Here is a 14001-nt window from a genome sequence, read left to right as displayed (position 1 = left end):
TCCAGGAAAGCTGGCCCTAGGCTGGCCTTCCCCTGTGGGGGTGCTAGCCAGGGACCTGAAGGCCCCTGGGCAGGGCGCAGGCAGCCTCCCAGCAGCTGCATTCCTCAGCATGGAGCCAGAGGGAAAGGGGAGGGCCAGGGCCAGGACAGAGTTGTTTACCCACCGGGAGGCCTCTGTGTGTGTGAGTGTATGTGTGTAAAAGTAACTAGGAGGGGAGAGAAGATTCCAGAGGGCTGTGAGAGTGTAGGGGGAGGGGTGTGGGTGCAGTGTCGAGGGAGAGGGTGCTGGGGGTGTGTCCAGGAGGCAGCTTGGGCCAGCGTGTCCCAGAGCAGGCAGAAGTTGCATGTGGGGGAGGGGACAGGTGAAGAGTTTGGCCTTTCTCGGCCAAGGAGCTGAGGAGCCTGAAGACCGAAAAGCTGCCATAATGCCAACACACACATGCACACACACAATGGTTGAAGGGCCTGGGTCAGGGTCACACTGAGGTGGGATAATTTTTCCAAGGCTAGTGGGGCCCAGGACTGGGCAAGAAAACAGAAAAAAAGAAAAACAGAAGGGTGTGAGCTGGGAGAGTGTCAGGAGGGGCTGAGGAGGATCAGTGAAGAGTCAGTATCGCTCCCTACCTCCATCTGGGTTCCCAACCTCAGTGTCCCTAACCCTCAGCACTGGGTGGAGCCAGCTCTTTTTGCCTCCCTGCTTTTCCCTCTCCCAGGAGCCCACTTCGGTGAGGAAGCTCCAGGCTATAGCTCCCATCACCCTGTTTGCTGGTCAAGCTGGGCCTGGACACTCCTCTCCTCCCCTGGCCTTTCCAGAGCAGATGCCCAGGCCTCATTCCCTCCAGCTCATTTGCTTTCCAGGACCTTCTCTGTCTCCTGGGCTGGGGGAGGGAGGCCCAGAGGAGCAGGTAGCTCCCAGGAGAAACTGCATACCCTAGTCTAGGATCCTTCTTTCTTCCCCACCCAAGGTGGACACCCTTGTGTCCAATGGACAGTCCCTGCCTGCGGTGGGGTCAGGGAATAAGAGGTGACAGGGCGGGAGGAGCTTGCCAGGAAAGGGGGATGGGGGTCAAGGTGAAGTCAGTCATTCAGTGTGAGTGAAGAGGGTGGCCAGGTCCCATTGCCCCATTGGGCACGGGCAAGGATGGCACTGGCCCTTTAAGTGGGGGTGCCAGTAAATGCCCTCCCCCAGCCAACCCAATTCAAGGGCACACAGAGCATGTGCAGAGCGGTGCAAAGCCGGAGGGGAGGGAAGTGGGGGGATGGATTCCGGAGGGAGCTCCTCACCCCCCCTGCTTCCTGGAGCTGCCCCCACTCTCCTTCCTGGGTCTGACAAAGGAGCCCAAGGTGCTCAGCCAGCCCCTTCTCCCATCCCAGACCCTCGGTGGGTGCTGCCCGCTGGGGGCTCTGGGGCCTGCCAGGGGTGAGGGGTAGCCTCTTGGCCCTGGGAAGTCTCGGCAGCCCCCTGCTGCTCGGAGGTGGCACCCACACTCAGCCCAGTGCCAGCCTCACTTCCCCGGTGAGGGTGTGGGCGGGCGGTGGGTGATCTTCCTGTTGCTTAACGTGTTTGATTTCATTCCATTGGTGTCCGGGTTTCTAAAGGAATTGCCTACCTTGATGACGTTCTGCTCAGAAAATTAAAAACAGCGAAGATGAGGTCCCTGCCCCCACCCCCAGGAGCTTCCAGTCTAAAGTCTGAGAAGAAGAAAACGCTCAAAGCGCCTGCCCCACTCCCTCTCCTGGTTCTCCCTCCTTCCTCTAAAGGGCAGTGGCTCCCAAGTTTATAGGATCCAGCTCTGCTTCCTCAACCAACTACATCCTCCAGGCCACCCTCCCCGGCAGCCTAGGAAAGCCCCCTCCCTCAGGCCATTCCCCCACTGCAAATGTCCCTGTTTCTGCAACTCTCCAACATCCTCTCCCTCCCTCACACCTCAGGCCCTCCTTCACCTTCCCTTCCCCCCTTGGCACTTGCGTGTCTTCCTGTAATCTCTTACCTATAGGAACCCTTATGGTTTTTAAATGTATTGTATTTATTTATTGCCTGTGCCTTAGTGGCTTGCAGAATCTTAGTTCCCTGACCAGGGATCAAACCCGCACTCTTAGCAGTGAAAGTGCAGAGTCCTAACCACTGGACCACTGCAGAATTCCCCAGAATTCACCCTTTTTAAAAAGTTAACTAATTAGTTTTACTTTTAGCTGCAATGGGTCTTCGTTGCTTCACGAGGGCTTTCCTTAGTTGCAGCAAATGGGGCTGCTTGCCAGTTACGGCGCACAGGCTTCTCGCTGTGGCGGCTTCTCTTGTTGCAGAGCATGGGCGTTAGGTGTATGAGCTCAGTAGTTGTGGTGTATGGGCTTAGTTGCCCCTGGGCATGTGGAATCTTCCCGGAGCAGGAATCGAACTCCTTTCCCCTGCATTGGCAGATGGATTCTCAACCACTGGACCACCAGGGAAGCCCAGGCACCCTTATTTTTAATTGAGGTGAAATTCACCTAACATAGGATCAACCATTTTAAAGAGAACAATTCAGTGGCACCTAGTACCTTCCCAATGTATACAACTGCCACCTCCATCTACAATAGTTCCAAACATCATCAACCCAAAAGGAAGTCCCATACCCATTCCCGCCTTTCTCCAGCCCGGGCAACCACCTATCTGCCTTCTGACTCTATGGATTTACTTATTCTGGATATTCTGGGGTAGAGAAAAGAGGAAAAACCTAGTCACCCAGGGTCTGTATGTCAAAAGCAGATTCTCTGAGGGCCTATTGTTGAGGGAGCACTGGACCAGGAGTCCCCAGGCCTGTGTGCGTGTTCAGTCGTGTCTGACTCTTTGTGACCTCATGGACTGTAGCCCGCCAGGCTCCTCTGTCCCTGGGATTTTCCAGGCAAGAATACTGGTGTGGGTTGCCATTTCCTCCTCCAGGGGAATCATCTCGAACCAGGGACTGAACCCACATCATCTATGTGTCCTGCATTGGCAGGCAGGTTCTTTACCACTGAGCCACCTGGGAAACCCCCTAAGGTCTGTGATAGATCCCAGTTCTGTTTCTAATTGAGGGGCCTCCCCTCCCCTGTTCACGGGGCTGGGGGACTTCAGGCCAGTCTAGTATCCTCAGCCAAGATCATACCCTTGTCTGGAGGCTTCTGTCTGGGATTGTGGAGCCTGACCTGAAAAATATTCCTGTTTGATCCTCTTGGCTCCCTCCTGCCAGGCCCAGGCAGTGAAGATGGCCCCAGGGGACGGTGTAATACTGCAGTTTGGGGTCAGAGGCATCAGATGAGGAAACTTCAGCTCAGAGAGGTTGAGAAACTTGCCCAAGGCCACACAACTCCCGCTGTACTGGAGTGGCAGCCGGTTCAGTCTGATTGTGTTGGAACTCTTAGCCACAGTGTCCTCCTGTCTTCAAAGAGATAAAGTTAAGGGCTTAGCAAAATGCCAGCCGTGTGGGAGGTGCTCTCAAATGGAAGCAGCTACAAATTTTACTACATTGTGGAACACTCTGTAATCCTGAAGTGAATAGCTCCAGTCCAAGGTGATTCTTGGTAAATTCTTGGTAAAAAAAATTCACCTGCAATGCAGGAGACCCTGGTTCAATCCCTGGGTGGGGAACATCCCCTGGAAGAGGAAATGGCAACCTACTCCAATATTCTTGCCTGGGAAATCCCATGGACAGAGGAGCCTGGCAGGCTACAGTCCATGGTGTCACCAAGAGTCAGAGATGACTTAGCCACTAAACCACATAAACCGAGGTGGTTCTTGGGAGTTCCTCTCTCACCCCTTGCCTCATCTTTGTCCTCCAATGGCCTCCCTAGGATGACAACTCCTGTCAGGACCAAGGGGTTGCCTGGACCCCAAGTCTTTAAGGCAGGTGGATGTGAGAAGCCTGTCTCCCATCTCCCCCAATGAGGGAGATATAATTGTTGCCTTCCACGGAGCTCAGTTTACCTATTTCTCGCTGGTTGAACCTCCATCCCTGCCCCCTCAAAGAGAAAGGAGCTTGTGGATCCAGGGGAGGGAGAGGACTGCACAGGCCTGGCCTGGCAGGGGCCAGACTGAGCAGCTGGTTCTCCAGTTGGCCGCTGTGTCCCAGCTGCCTGCGGGCCTGGACATTCCAGAGACCACCTGCCAGAGAGATTCCCCCCACCCCACCCCCAGCTCCGGAACCTTCCAAGATGGAAACGCCCAGATCAGCCCTCTGGAGCCTGCTGTCTCCTTCCTCAGGACGACCAGGCAGGGCTCCCTCCCCTGCTCTGTCCCTACCCCAGTCCAGTGGCTCTGAGAGGAAGTTCCCCAGGAGACTAAGCTGTGAGGAGACATTGTGAAGGTGTCCAGGGCCGGACTCTGTCACAGCCCGTCTTTTGGGACCTTTTATCTGTTCTGTCTGTCCCTGTCTCTCTCGCTCTCTTTTTTTTTTTTTAATATTTGGCTGCACTGGGTCTCAGTGGCAGCCTGCGGGATCCTTAGTTTTGGCACAGAGGATCTAGTTCGTTGACCAGGGACTGAACCCTGGGCCCCCTGCATTGAGAGCCTGGAGTCTTAACCATTGGATCACAAGGGAAGTCCCTGTCCAGGCTCTTGATCCTTCTAGCGCCCTCTGTGGGGTGCTCCTTAGGCCCACACAGGCCCAGTCAGCCATCAGGCTCCTTTATGAGTGAGTGAGGACGCGGGGAAGTTGCAAGCTCCTCTCACAGCCTTGCCCAGAACAAAACCCCGTGGCTGCTCGGCTGGCTGCCTTCTTTTCTTACTGTTGGCCCCTCCGTCCTCCCCAGCTAGACCTCCCTTCCTCAGCTTCTCTGTCCCAGCCTCAACCATTTCCCTCTTGGGGCCTTTGATAAACAGGATCTTTTCCTCTGGGCCCCTGGTCCAACTGTCCTCACTTGTAACCCACATCAGCTGTGTTTGTGGACTCACCCCATTCCCAGTGTCCCCTTCAGCTTCCCCTCCTCAGTTGTCTCTCCCCACTCCTATCCCAGGCTTCAGATGCTAGAGGCCTTATTTTTAACTCCCTCCTCTCCCACCAGATGACTTCCCCACATCTTCACACTGTGGAAAAATTCTTTTCATCACAATTCAAAATTCTGTCTTTGTCATAAAATACCTTCACAAATGCATGTGTGAATTTTCTCTTCCACTAATTCATTTCTTGATAAACCAGTCACATTAAAAAAATCTGATTGCTACTTAATATGCTTTAATATCTGATAGCTCTATTCTCTCTCCTTACCCTTCTTTCAATGAAGATTCCTGGATATTCTTGTTGTTCAGTTCCTCAGTCATGTCTGACTCTTTGTGACCCCATGGACTGCAGCACGCCAGGCTTCCCTCTCCTTCACCATCTCCTGGAGCTTGCTCAAACTCATGTCCATTGAGTCAGTGATGCCATCCCACCGTCTCATCCTCTGTCACCCCCATCTCCTCCTGGCTTCAGTCTTTCCCAGCCTCAGGGTCTTTTCTAATGAATCAGCTCTTCGCATCAGGTGGCCAAAGTATTGGAAATTCTTAGATTTAAAATTTTTTCTAGAGTATATTCAAAAGCAGCATGTCTGAGGACTTCCCTGGTGGTTCAGTGATTAAGAATCCACCTTCCAAGGCAGGGAACGTGGGTTCAACTTCTGGTCAGGGAGTTAAGATACCGTATGCCACACTTGGTTGTCCTGCCTGTAGGCTGAAACTACTGATCCCTCCTGCTCTAGAGTCTGTGGGTGAATGCACCACAAGGAAGGTCCCATGTGCCACAACTAAGACCTGATGCAGCCAAATAAATTAATGATATAGTTTTAAAAAGAGCAGCATGTTCGGCTCCTCTCCCTAAAGCATATCTTTATGTATTGAATATCTGTATATAAAGATATAGGTAGATATGCAAATATAGGCACAGATACAGGTATTGTGGAAGGAAGCAAGCATGTGAGAGTATTCTAGACATTACCTAATTTAATATCCTATCTTCAGGCTGGATTAAATATCTTTCTAAACCTGTGACCCTCTCTTATATTCTTTAACCATTTTTAAGTGTACAGTTCAGTGGCATTAAGTACATTCGCATTGTTGTGCAGCCACCCCCACCATCCATCTCCAGAACATTTTCCTTTTCAACTTCCCAAGCTGAGACTCTACCCATTAAACAATAATCCCTTCTCCCCCTGCCCTTGGCAACTACCATTCTTCTTTTCTAGAAGCCTTTTGATAAGATTGCTCCCCTGTTGGTTTCCATCCAGCTGGACCCCAGGTTTCCTCTCCTTACAGAACTCCTTTGTCCAATAAATTATTGCTTCTCAACTGATAGCCCATCGGAATCACCTGGGAAAAATATTTAGAGTTCTGATGACTGGGTGCCACCGGAATTTCTGATTTAGTTCTTCTGGGGTGCAACCCAGGCATTTGTTATTATTTAGTTCCTAAGTCCTGTCCAACTCTTTGCAACCCCATGGACTGAAGCCCACCAGTCTCCTCTGTCCATGGGATTTCCCAAGCAAGAATACTGGAATGGGTTGCCATTTCCTTTTCCAGGGGTGCTTCCTGACCTAGGAATTGAATCTGAGTCTCCTGCATTGGCAGGCAGATTCTTTACCACTGAGCCACAGGCATTGGAAAGTTTTTAAAAATTAATTAACTTATTTATTTTGGCCATGATGTGTGGCATGCGAGATCTTAGTTCCCCAATCAGCGATGGAACTCGTGCCCCTTGCAGTGGAATCACAACCACTGGACCTCCAGGGAACTCCTAGGCATTGGAGATTTTAAGGCTTTCAAGGGGGATGCATAGGTTCTGCAAGAGAGCTGAGAACCAGAGTTCTAAACACTGAATATCCTCTCTGCCCAGCTCATCTTGGTTAGGCATGTGGGTGCTTGTTACCTGCCCACATCCCTAGAAGGATTCCAAGACAGCATGACTTCCAATATGCAGATGCCAAACAGTGAATCAGGGTGTTGGGGGGAGCCTTGAGGGGCAGACCTGGGGATGGGCAGAGCAAGAAGGAATTTCCACTGATCAGCGGGGGTGGGTGGGGTCAAACTGTCCCAGAGACTTGCAGTCTCCATCATGGGATGTGCCAGGGCTTATGAGGAAAGGCAGGAAGTGAGACGAGTAATTACGCTGAGGGGCCCTCCAGCCATCAGATTCTGAAAATTCTACCTGGCAAAGAACCATTGCCTCACATTCACAGCAGCACAACCACCTATGGTTTGTGTGTGATGATGCTTCTGCCCCATCTGGGCCGGGGTGGGGTGGGAGCTCCGTACTGGAGGTTACATAGGCCTCCTGCTATTGATATCTGTCTGTGAGCAGGTGTTGTATATGAGTCTGCAGGGAGTTTCAGGATCAAATGCTCTCCTTGCTTCCTTTTTTAGTACCTTATTGATTATCTCCTGCTCCCTTTTTTCTGGCTTACCTGAAGCAGAGGGAGAGAGGGAGGAGGCCACTTGGAGGTTGGGTAGGGAGGTTCATTTGGGTTTCTCTGGCGCAGAGATGAAGAGTTTGTGCTTCTTGGACTATATCCACTGCTGCTCCCCACCCACGGCAGAAGAAGAGGGGCACCGTCCCCATCACCTGTCTGCACACATGCCTCCTCCTCTGTTGATGGAGGGATGTCCTGTCTCACTAGAAGCACCATTTGTTGACCCAACAGACGTTTGCTGGGTACATTCATCTTCTAGGGCCACCGTAACAAAGTACCATGAACTGGGTGGCTAGAGACTGTAATGTCTTACAGCTCTGGAGGCTAGTGGTGGTCTACAATCAAGGTGTGGGCAGGCCAGGCTCCCTCTGAAACCTGTATGGGAAGAAGCCTTTCTTGACTCTTCTTAGGTTCTGGGGGTCCATAGAGTCACAAAGAGTTGGACACTTAGCTCGCACGGCTTAGAGGTACCTCTGTCCAATTCTCCGTCTTCCCTCTGTGTGCCTGTCTCAGTGTCCAAATATCCCCCTTTTATAAGGACACGAGTCTTGTTGGATGAGAGCCCACCCTGATAACCTCATTTTAGCTTGATTACCTTTGTAAAGACCCTTTTTCCGGACTTCCCTCGTGGCTCAGTGGTAAAGAATCTGCCTGCCAATGCAGGAGACATGGATTTGAGCCCTGATCTGGAAAGATCCCACATGCCACTGAGCCACTAAGCCCATACACCACAATTGCTGACCCTGTGCTCTAGAGCCCAGGAGATGCAACTACTGAAGCTTGCGCACCTAGAGCCCACGCTCCCCGACAAGAGAAGCCACTGCAATGAGAAGCCCATGCCCCGAAACTAGAGTGGTGCCTGCTCACTGCAACTAGAGAAAAGCCCGTGCGGCAGTGAAGACCTACCGCAGCCAAAAAAAAAAGCCCGATTTCCAAACAAGGTTACATTTTGAGATATTGGGGGTTAGGACTTCAGCATATCTCTCTCTCTCTCTTTTTTAAAGATTTACTTCCTTTTACTTTATTTTTTAATATTTACTTATTTTGGCTATTATGGTACATGCGATCTTCATTGTGTCATGCAAAATCTTCGGTCTCCAGCAGGGCCTTCGTTGCTCCTCAGCATATGGGATCTTGGTTCCTGTCCAGGGATTGAACCCATGTCCCCTTGCATTGCAAGGCAGATTCTGAACCACCGGACCACAAGGAGGTCCCTCAGCATGTCTTTTTTGTAGGAGGGACTCAAGTTAGTCTGTAATGGTGGGTTTCTGACCTGTGGTGGGCACCGTGCCAGGCGCTGGGCATAGCACAGTGAGCTACATGGACACAGCCCCTGCTCTCATGGCACTTACTTTCTCTTGTGCTCTTTATTTTGACCTATAGCTTTCTTTCCCCTTTAAATATTCGTTTAATTTTTGGCTCCATCAAGTCCTAGTTGCAGCACCTGGAATCTCCATCATGGCGCGTGGGCTTCTCTCTAGTTGCAGTGTGTGGGTTTCACAGCTCTTGGGCTCTGTGGTTTGTGGCACACAGGGTTAGCTGCCCTGCAGCATGTGAGATCTTAGTTCCCCAACCAGAGATTGAACCTGTATCCCCTGCCCTAGAAGATGGACTGTCAACCACTGGACCACCAGGGAAGTCCCAACCTATAGCTTCTTATCTACTACTACCTCTTGTTGATGAACCACATTAGTGTGTTCAAAGCACTCTCATTTACATGAATTTATTTGGGTGATATGATGAGGTTCCCATTTCACAGATGGGGAGACTGAGTTTTGAAGTGACTTGTTCAGGGTCCTGTGATTAAGCAGTGGTAACCCAAGTAATAACAATATCCAGCATGAGTTAGATTCCAACCAGTTTGAGCATCACATGCTACACACCATACGGCACTTGCTAGATTCCAACTAGTGCGAGCATCACATGCTACATCACACACTTGATCCCCTAGGGCATTTCTCAGGATGAGAAAACTGAAGTAAGTTACCCAATGTCACGGGCTGATAAGAGGTTGCACTGGGCCTTGAACCCAGATGATCCAGTTCCAGCACCCATGCCCTTAGCTACCACCACGTGGCTAACTACCGGAAGACACAGCCTCGCGCCTTTGTCTCCACCCCCTGCCATCAGGTCAAACCTGATAACTCAGTATGCCCTCCACACCTGGCAGAGGGCAAGTCACCTCTTTGCTCTTCTTTTTATTTTAATTTATTATTTTCTTTTGGCTGTGCTGGGTCTTCCCTGCTGCGTGGGCTTTTCTCCAGTTGCAGAGAATGGGGATGCTCTCTAGCTGTGTGCGGGCTTCTCGGTGCGGTAGCTTCTCTTGCTGCAGAGCGCCGGTTGTAGGGCAGAAGGGCTTCAGTAGTTCTGGCGCCCAGGCTCCGGAGCACAGACTGGCTAATTATGGTGCATGGGCTTAGTTGCTTCAAGGCATGTGGGATCTTCCTGGACCAGGAATCTAACCTGTCCGTCCTGCATTGGCTGTCTGACTCTTCACCACTAAACCACCAGGGAAGCCCTACTTTTTTTTTTTCTTTTGCCAGGCCCGCAGCATGTGGGATCTAGTTCCCAACTCTGCATTGGGAAGGCAGAGTCTTAGCCACTGGACCATCAGGGAAGTCCCTCTTTGTTCTTCTTTATTGCATGCCTCTAAATCTCCTTCTCCCTTTCTCCTTCCTTTCTGTTCCTCTCACTCTGGACACAGTTGCTTTTTTAAATGTTCAATTTATTATATCATATTTTAGACATACAACAAACACCTCACCACCCAGTTAAAGAAATAGCTGTATTGCTGTTATTGTTGAAGCCCCAGCAGCAATCGTTCCCCAGTTGCATTCCACACCCTAAAGGGAACCAGGGTCCTAGGTTGATGACAGTCATTTCCACACATCTTTAGAAACATGACTTTGCTTTTGACTGACAGTAAGGGATTTTTGAGCTTGATTCTTGACTAGGAAACATAGCAGGGGTGGGGATCAAGGTGGCGGTGTAGCTTGAACTGACTCTCTTTTGAAAATACATTCCCATGAAATATTTCAGACATAGAAAGGCATATAGGATGATAGAATGAACCTCCTCCTTAGGAAATAAAACATTGCAAAGAATCCCCAGGGTTTTTCTCCCTGATGGCATCCTCCAAGATGAACCACCCACCTGCTTTTAGGGTTTATCATCTGGAGCTGAATCTTGCAGGGGGATTGGAGGTTTGCAGTCAGGTGGGGGTAGGAAAGGGCATCACTGTCAGAGAGAACAGCAGGGCAAAGGCTTAGAGGAAAGAGCTTGGGGAGGCAGATGAGCAGCCAGCCCCGCCCTCCTGGAGACCTCACTTCCATATTTCCCTGAGTGTGTGTGTGTGTGTATTTATGTGTGTTTGTTGCTCAGTCGTGTCCAATTCTTTGCGACCCTATGAACTGAAGCCTGCCTCTGTCTATGGAATTCTCCAGGCAAGAATACTGGAGTAATATTTCCCTGTAGCACTGCCCTAATTACATGGACTCACAAAGAGATGTTGGGCTTCCCTGGTGGCTTAATGGTAAAGAATTCACCAACCAATGCAAGGAGACACAGGAGACTTGAGTTCAATCCCTGGGTCAGGAAGATCCCCTGGAGGTGGGCATGGCAACCTTCAGTATTCTTGTCTGGAGAATCCCATGAACAGAGGAGCCTGGCAGACTACATTCCACAAGCCGCAGAGTTGAACATGATGAAGTATGCATGCATAATGAGCTGTTAGCTTCGTTCTGAGACCCTAAGGGTAGCAATCCTCTTAGTCACCTTTGTCACCCCAGCATCTAACACAGTGGCTGGCGCAGATGGGGATTTTATTAAATTTATTTATCTAGGCAGTGCTACAGGTCTTTGAGATCTCAATTCCCTGACCAGGGATTGAACCTGGCCTGTAGCAGTTAAAGCTCGGAATCATAACACTATGAACTTCCTGTTGAATTTAAATTGGCAAATGGGGGACTTTCCTGGTGGTCCAGTGGCTTAGACTTTATGGTCTTAGTGCAGGGGGCTTGAATCTGATCACAGGTCAGGGACCTAGATTCCATATGCCGCAACTAAAGATCCTTCACAGCCATATAAATAAACAGTATTAAAAACATATATAAAATTTTAAAAAACATTCTTAGAAACAAAGTAAAAGAATTGACAAATGAGTGAATTAGTAACGGTTGATGGATTGCAGCCTGCCTTGGTGAAGGATGCTGGTGGCAAGAGGAAAAGTCTGAATGAGAGTCCTCGAGAATGGTCATTTTTTTCCCCCATCAAGTGTGGCATGGCACCATCTTCATCCATGCTGCCAAGCAGACACCTTGCTAGCAGGCATGTCAGTGGGGGTGGGGTGGGGTGCACCTCTGCTGTGCAGACAGTGTGTGATAATGTGATGGATGCCCAGACAGGCTTCTCCCAGCTCCAGCCACCACCAGTGTCACTCATAACCCTTCAAAAACGGTTCACTCTGGATGTGAGTGAATTATCAGCCTTCCACTAGAGTAGGTAGGACATATTTCTCTTCCTTAAAAACCACCCTAATGAAATTCTGTGAAACCACCTGGGGAAACTCTGCTGATGACGGCAGAGGCAGACCCTTGTTTGCACTCCTAGAAAGAAGCCCCTCTCAGGGGTGGGCACGCTTCGGTGGGTTTGGAGTGGTGAGAAGTGCTGTTCTCAGAGGCTGCACCGCACACGGAGCCTCACAAACAGATAAAACGCATCTGCAATTAGTGGCGTCTCTTCACAGACAAAGAATTCATGTGCTGAAAGCTGTTTGTTTATTCTCTTGCACTCATCAGCTATGTCCCACAATCCTGTTATCAAACCTTGCCTTAGAAAGCCCCCTTTTTTCTGTTCCATGGAGAGACACATGGTCTAATACCAGGAAAAAAAAAAAAAAAAGAATCAAGCAATCATATAGATACATCTTAAAAGGTTTTGGATAAACAACAAGCTGTTAAATGATGTTGGCAGTATGACTTGTAGAAATTTAGGCCACCAGATTCTGAATTTGCAGAATTCTGATTGATGAAGTCGTTTTGTTCCTTCTCTGTACCCGGTAATTCAGTAATTCAGTAATTCAACTCAGATCAGAGAGTGCTGAGTGAGGCTGGGGCCTCTATTATTTCTGTTCCTTCCCAGCCTCCCCTGACTGGCAGGGGGTGGGATGGGGTAGGGGTGTCGGGGGTGGGAAGCAGTGTGTCTGGTGTGCCTTGGTCTTGGGATTTGGTGTGGGGAAAACTGACATTCAACTCTGGCTCCAGCGCTTTTCCTGGTCAAGAGATCTTTCAATCACTCAACATTTGCTAAGTGCCAGGCACTAGATTGGCACCGGAAAGACAAAGATAAATAAGACACAGTTTCTCCCCCTTTCATTTTTCTTTTTGTGTTTTAATGCTGAGGAGTACTTTTAGATATGCCAGGCAATCAGAAAAGTATAAAGTTACAGAATAATAAAATAAAAACCCCTGATAGGAATCACGTAGCTTCAGAGACTTCCTTGGTGGTCCAGTGGCTAAGACTCCATGCTCCCAATGCAGGGGGCCCAGGTTCAATCCTTGGTTAAGGAACCAGATCCCACATGCCACGACTAAGAAGTTCAAATACAAAAAAAAAAAAAAAGAAGTTCAAATACCTCAACTAAAGATCTTGCAAGCACATTGCAAAGAAGATGGAACATCCTGTATGCTGCAACTAAGACCTGGCACAGCCAGATAAATAAATAAATATTAAAAAAAAAAAATCACCTAGCTTCAGAGACAAAGCTAGAAAAACATTTGAAGTCCCTTATGGATACCCGAGGCCCCTCTCTCCCCCTACAATGGAACTTCGATTCTACATTTTGGGTTTATCACCCCTTGCATGTCTGTTATTTGTGTGACCTGGGTGCATGTGTGTGTGTGTGTGCCAAGTTGCTTCAGTTGTGTCCAACTCTTTACAACCCTATGGACTGTAGCCCACCAGGCTCCTCTGTCCCTGTGATTCTCCAGGCAAGAATACTGGAGTGGGTTGCCATTCCCTCCTCCAGGGAATCCTCCCAACCCAGGCATCCAACCCGAGTCTTTTATGTCTCCTGCATTGGCAGGTGGGTTCTTTACCACCAGCCCCATGTGACCTGGGTACGTATGCTTAAACACACTGCAGTCTTAGGTACTCTTAAAATTTCTATGAATCATACGACCCAGATCTTTTCATAATATGGTCTTCGTGCAAAAAATGTATTCAGATTTATTGATGTGATACAAGTAGCTCAATTCATTTGTCTTTTTTATCTTTGTGTATACTTTTTATTGGGGCTTCCCTGGTGGCTCAGTGGAAAGAATCTGCCTGCCAATGCAGGAAACTTGGGTTTGATCCCTGAGTCAGGAAGATCCCCTGGAGAAGGGAATGGCAACCCACTCCAGTATTCCTGCCTGGGAAATCCAATGGACAGGGGAGCCTGGTGGGCTACAGTTGATGGGGTCACAAAAGAGTCAGGCGTGACTTATTGACTAAAACAACAACAATATTTTCTATTGAAGTATAACATTTATACAAACAGGTGCATGAATCATAAGTGTACAGCTTAATGAATTCTCGCAAGGTCAACACACCTGTGTAACTATACCCA

The sequence above is a fragment of the Odocoileus virginianus genome, chromosome 17 (assembly GCF_023699985.2).
Source record: "Odocoileus virginianus isolate 20LAN1187 ecotype Illinois chromosome 17, Ovbor_1.2, whole genome shotgun sequence".
In the NCBI taxonomy this organism is placed as follows: domain Eukaryota; kingdom Metazoa; phylum Chordata; class Mammalia; order Artiodactyla; family Cervidae; genus Odocoileus; species Odocoileus virginianus.
The sequence above is the reverse complement of the archived record's forward strand: the minus strand, read 5'-3'. Positions refer to the sequence as shown.